At 38.4% G+C, this 6852-nt stretch overlaps 1 non-coding gene across 1 annotated transcript; it reads left to right on the top strand.

Moving 5' to 3' along the window:
* Positions 1-1374: 1374 nt before the first annotated feature.
* On the top strand, positions 1375-1483 carry LOC141662820 (small nucleolar RNA R71). The gene has a single exon (XR_012550918.1). It is a non-coding gene; the product is annotated as a small nucleolar RNA R71 (small nucleolar RNA).
* Positions 1484-6852: the final 5369 nt, after the last annotated feature.

The raw sequence follows: 6852 nt of genomic DNA, 5'->3' as shown, positions 1-6852 counted from the left end.
TTTATCCACCTTGACCAAAACATCTTCAACAATGCCTCGTGGATAAGTAATAGAACGATCGGCCAACTGCAACATCATATAAGTAGGCTTTGGATCCGGTAAGTCCAACTTCTTGAAGATTGACAACATCATCAGATTGATGCTAGCTCCCAAGTCACTTAAGCATTTGTCAAATGATATTTTTCCAATGATGCAAGGAATAGTAAAGCTTCCAAGATCTTTAAGATTCGGAGGCAACTTCTATTGCAGCACAGCACTGCACTCCTCCGTGAGAGCAACTGTCTCTAAGTCATCAAGCTTCACCTTCCGAGAGAGAATACCTTTCATAAACTTCGCATAACTAGGCATATGCTCAAGAGCTTCAGTGAAAGGTATGTTGATGTGAATTTTCTTGAACACCTCCAGAAACTTCTCAAACTGCTTATCCAGCTTTTTCTTTTACAGCCTCTTAGGAAAGGGAGGTGGAGGATAGGTCTGTTTCTCCCCTGTATTACCCTCAGGAGGAATGTGTTCAACAGTAGTCTTCCTTGGTTCCACTTCAGCTTAATTCTGCACTTCTTCTTCAGCCACAGCTTCTTCATCCGAACCATGAGAATGTTCGGGGGTTGCAACCTTCCCAGACCTCAATGTAATTGCCTTTACCGACTCCTTTGCTTCCCTCTTTCCTGGTACTTCAGTGTCACTAGGAAGTGTACCATGTTGATGATTTAGCAAGACATTGGCAATTTGCTCGATTTGATTTTCCAAGGTCTTGATAGAAACCGCTTGACTCTTGCACATTAGCCACAACTCCTCTAATTCAGATTTTTCATTGCCTTGTTACAGCTGGAGTTGTAGCCTTGGTACATATTGCGGTTGCTGAAAACCAGAAGGGTTGTACTGCTTTGCTGAGTACTGCTGATAAGGCTGTTGAACCGCATTCTGAGTGTTGCTCCAGCTAAAATTAGGATGATTGCGGTTGTTAGGATGATAGGTGGCTGGTACAGGTTGCTGCGACCTCTGAAAGTTGCTCATGAGCTGAGCTGATTCACTGGAAATGGCACATTGATCAGTCTCATGGGCACCGGCACAAAGCTCACATACACTAGTGATCTGATTAACTCTATATTAGACAGATAATCCACCTTCATCGTTAAAGCCTTAAGTTAAGCAGCTATAGCAGTGGCTGCATCCAACTCCAGAATTCCTGCTACCTTACCCTGAGATAGTCTCTGAGTAGGATTCTGATATTCATTAGCAGCCATCAGTTTAAACAATTCATAAGCTTCATCATAGCTTTTAGCCCACAAGGCTCCTCCTGATGCTACATCAAGCATGGGTCGAGAAGTAGCACCCAAAGCATTATAGAAACAGTTAATGATCATCCAGCCAGGCATCCCATGATGAGGACACTTCCTAAGCATCTCCTTATATCGATCCCAACCCTCACATAAAGATTCTCCAGATTGCTGAGCAAATTGAGTAAGAACTTCTTAGCAAGGTCCTCCTATTTGGTGATAGACCCTGGTGGTAGAGAATGTAACCAGCAGTTAGCTTTATCCCGCAAAGAGAATGGGAAATGATGGAATTTACGGATGAGCGGAAGCGTGAAATAACAACTATTCTGTAAAAACCATATACCGCATATATAGAAAAAACATATAAAAGGGAAAAGCTGAGGAATCGAAATCATACCTCGTGAATCGAAGCCTTTAAAAATTGGAGTGCTAGCAGTTGCTCCTCAGTGTGTGAAGCACTCTACCGATATCCACCAAGAACGATCCGCTTCGATGAACCTTTTTATAAAACTAAGCTTTTATAAAAATGGGGTTTTGGGAGAGAGAGAGAAGAAGAAGATGGAGGCTAGGGTTTTCACAAAACCAAAATTGTGTGTTCTATTTTATGAGCCATCCATCTCATTCTATTTATAGGACTCTCCTAGGGTTTTATAATATATCTTTATATATATTAACCCCCACATTTTATCTTCATAAAATACTTTAATAATAATTAAAACTATTTTAATTATTATTTCTTTTCTTAACTATTTAGAAAATAATTCTCTCTCTCATTATTTCATCAAAGAAAATATTCTTTTATGGTGTGACCCTGTAGGTTCAATATTATGCCGGTAGTAGAAGTAAATAATAATAATTTTTTATTAATTATTTATATGAATATTAAAATTCACTAAATATAATTAACTGATTAATTATATTTATCCTATATCGTGAGTGATGCTTCTCAACATATCGCGACTATCCGGATAATATGAATTCACTGCCTAGAATACCAAGAACCTGTCAGTGAATAGTTACCGTACAGTTAACTCCTTCTACCCTCCAATGTCCTGATTAAATACAAGGCATGGATCTTGTGTCAAGCCTATCTAATTTAATCATTTGCTTTCCCATTCACTATGCTCAGTTCTATGTAAATTAGAAACTCCTTTCTAATTTCATTCACTCTGGCCAGAGATTCCTGAACTAGCATAAGTGGATCAGCTTTGAACATTCTCTTCCTTCACTGGAAGGGGTAGATCCTTTATTGATCATACACTATCTTCGTGTACAAATTCCTATACCCAGTAGAGCCCTAATAATTGTCCCTGAAGACTAAGAACTAAACGAAAGCATAGTTCAGTGTAGACAAGATGACTATGATGACCTCAAGTCTAAGGATACTTGTACAACTATCACTATGTGAACAACTGCTGACACGTGAGTGAACTCCATCAGTTGTTCAGCTGTGCGAGTCATGTTCAGTGAACTTTTTCTATAATAAGCACCTACATACTAGCTATAGTGTCACCACACAAATATCAATGAGAACAGACATCCTTCAGAATGAAGCAAGCATAGTATGTACCGATCTTTGTGGATTATTAATTACCAGTTAGTAATCCTATGACCAGGAACTATTTAAGTTTAGAGTTATCATCTTTTAGGTCTCACTATTATGATCTCATCATAATCCATAAAAAGCTTTACTCTAAACTATGGTATATCTTATTTAAACACTTAAATAGATAGAGCCCGTAATAAAACAAAACAAGTCTTTTATTAATATCAATGAAATCAAAACAGATTACATAAAAAGTTATTCCTAAATCCTCATTCATGATTGGATTTAGGACATATCTCTTTCAATCTCCCACTTGTACTAAAGCCAATCACTCTGGTATCTAATACCCATCTTGTCTTTATGACGATCAAAGTGACTTTCAGAAAGTGGCTTTGTGAGTGGGTCTGCTATGTTGTTATGTGTGTCAACTCTTTTTCAATACAATACAAGAAATGTTACCGCGCTCCCACTAACCCTTTTGTAGACACATGGTTCATCTACGTTTTTTGATAAAACCAAACTCTTTGATTGTCTCATTAAAACGGATGTTCCATCTACGAGAAGCTTTCTTTAAACCACATGTGGTTCGCAGCAGCTTACACACTAGGTTTTCATTTCCCTTGGAAAGAAAACCATCTGGCCATTTGCCAGATCTCATAGTCGTAGTAAGTAGCAATCGCAAGCAAAATTCGAACTAATTTTAACAGGGCTACAGGTAAAAGGTTTCATCAAAGTCAATCCATTGCCTTTGTTTGAATCCTTTTGCCACAAGCCTGGCTTTAAAGGTCTCCACCTGGCCATCTGCTCTAATCTTTCTTTTGTATACCGTATACATAGATTCCATTTCGGATTTCATGGCACTTTGCCATTTTTCTGAGTCAACACTACTCATAGCCTCATTATAGGTCATAGGGTCGTCACCATCAATGATTGACAACTCATTGTCATTCTCAATGAAAAGGCCATAATACCTCTCAGGTTGGCGAGACACTCTCCCTGACCTACGAATGGGCTGTTCCACAGAAGGTTGTTCAGTCTGAACAGGTGTTTCCACTTGATTCGTAGTAATTTGTGCTTCTTGAACTTCATCAAGTTCAATTTTGCTCCCACTGTTTCCTTCAAGGATAAACTCCTTTTCCAAGAAGGTAGCATGTCTGGAGACAAACACCCGATGATCGGTGTAAAAGTAATACCCTAAAGTCTCTTTAGGATATCCCACAAAACTACATTTTACGGATCGAGATTCCAGCTTATCTGGGTCAACTTTCTTGACATAAGTTGGACATCCCCAAATCTTAACATGTTTAAGACTCAGTTTCCTTTCTTTCCATATCTCATATAGAGTTTGAGGAACAGATTTGGAAGGCACCTTATTCAGTAAATATGCTGAGATTTCTAATGCATAACCCCATAAGAATACTGGAAGATTCGCATAGCTCATCATGGACCGAACCATGTCTAACAAAGTTCGATTTCTCCTTTCAGATACCAATCTGGAGGAGTCCACTGGGAGACTATACCCTTTTCTTTGAGATAATCCAGAAACTCTCCATTCAAGTATTTACCACCTCGATCTGATCGAAGAGTTATAATACCATTTTTGGTTTGTTTCTCCACCTCATACTTATACTCTTTGAACTTTTCAAAGGCATCAGACTTGTGTTTCATCAAACACATATCCGAATCTAGATCTATCATCTATGAAAGTAATGAAGTATGAAAATCCACCCATGGCTTGCGTAGACATTGGTCCACATACATCTGTGTGTACCAATCCTAGCAAATCTGCAGCCCTCTCTCCATGTCCACTAAATGGAGATTTGGTCATTTTACCCAATAGAAAAGACTCGCATGTAGGATATGATTCAAAATCAAAAGGGGTCAAGTAACCCTTCCTTATGCAATGTCCGCAGTCTATTTTCACTAATATGACCAAGTCTGCAGTGCCAAAAGAAAGTGAGATTTTCATCATCCCTTTTCTTTTATTAGTTTGTTCAATCTGAAGTAAATTATGTCACATACATACAGACCATTATTTAAAATACCACGTCAATAAAGAATATTATCTCTAAGGATAGAACATTCATTATTCTTAATAATAAAATGAAAAACTATCCAAATCCAACATAGGAATAGAAACAATATTCCTTACAATCAAGGAAACAAAATAACAATTATTTCAAACAATAGTCTTGCCCGTAGGCATATGTAAATGAAATGATCCTACATCTTCAGCAGCAACTCTTGCTCCATTTCCCATCAGTAGAATCACCTCCTCTTCCTCAAGAGTCCTACTTCTCCTTAGTCCCTGCAACGAATTGCAGATGTAAGAACCACAGGCGGTATCTAATACCCAAGTAGAAATTTGACTTAATGACATATTCATTTCTATCATGAACATACCTGAATCAGAAGCGGTAGTCTCACTCCCCTTCTTCTTCTTCAACTCTGCAAGGTAAACCTTGCAGTTCCTCTTCCAGTGCCCCACCTTGTTACAGTGAAAGCAAACAACTTTGCTCTTGGGGTCTTCAGCTTTCGGTGGAACCGACTCTTCTTCACCTACTTTCTTCTTCTTGGAAGGGTTCCTCTTCCTTTTCTTAGGATTGGAACCTTCACCAATTAGAAGAACAAAACTCTTCTTAAGGGGAAAATTCGATTCCGCAGTCTTCAACATGTTGTGGAGTTCAGCCAGGCTAACATCCAGCTTATTCATGTGAAAGTTCACAACAAACTGCGAAAATGAACCCGGAAGTGATTGCAAGACCAAGTCTTGGCTCAGCTCCCCATCCATGGCAAAACCAAGTTGTCCAAGACGTTCAATCAAATTGATCATCTTAAGTACATGGTCATTCACGGATGATCCCTCAGACATCTTACAACCGAACAGCTCCTTCGATATCTCATATCGAGCTGTCCTCCCTGCCACATCATACAACTCTTGTAGATGCATAAGGATAGTGTGAGCATCCATATGCTCATGTTGCTTCTGTAGCTCAATGTTCATGGAAGCTAGCATGATGCATTGAGCAACATTTGCATCATCTATCCACTTACGATACACAACATGTTCATCATTATGTGTATCGTTAGCAGGTTCAGTAGGCTTAGGTGAGTCAAACACATATTCCAGCTTCTCCACCCCGAGAACAATTCTCAAGTTTCGAAGCCAGTCAGCAAAATTAGGACCAGTCAACTTGTGAGCATCTAGTATACTCTGGAGTGATAGTGCAGAAGACATAACGAATATAGTAAATCTGTAAATGATAAACACATAACAACACTTAACAAATATTCAATTTCATTTCAAAATACTATATGAATCGGGTCTTTATTCATAAGTGGCTCCCACTAGTTTATCTAATTTATTCAACCCCCTACGTGAAAAATAAGCATTCATAATGCTAGTGGGAATAGGGATCCTACATTCCATTACACAACCTCGGCTATAGCACGAAACGTCATGTGATGTTCAATAGGCAGACAACTCTTGTCAATTACATCTTATGTTATTCCCTAATATAATTTTAGCCTCTTGAATAATTGAGTCACGGCTGTGGCACGACAAACTCAATATTCTAAGTCAAGTCTAACCCAATATTCCGTACAATTGAATCAGTCTCCAACGGCTCACGACTGTGGCACGTAACGATATTTAGATTCTAATTCAATGTACACATCTCTATGTAATAGACAAGTATTTCTTATTTCAAAATCAAAGCCCTCGGCTGTAGCACGAAACGACAATGATTTAAAATATAAGAACCACTTTCTATCATGTTGGAAGGCTATGACCGACACAAGCCCGTTGTGTCATTGGCCAATTACTACTTGATATTATTTAATTTTAGAGGGATTATATTACGTTACAATCATAATCATATTATAAAGATATTCTTCCTTTTAAATTAAATATTTCAAATCAATAATCGATAATCAGATGATTCCCAGATCGGGTGGAGCATTGTCAAGAGGCGTCACTTAATAACCCTTTCTTACAGAAAGAAATCTGTTGTTGACAGAATCATCCTT

This window comes from Apium graveolens, chromosome 5, assembly GCF_009905375.1.
Source record: "Apium graveolens cultivar Ventura chromosome 5, ASM990537v1, whole genome shotgun sequence".
Lineage (NCBI taxonomy): Eukaryota > Viridiplantae > Streptophyta > Magnoliopsida > Apiales > Apiaceae > Apium > Apium graveolens.
Note: the sequence above shows the minus strand (reverse complement) of the source record. Positions and strands in the feature narration are given on the sequence as shown.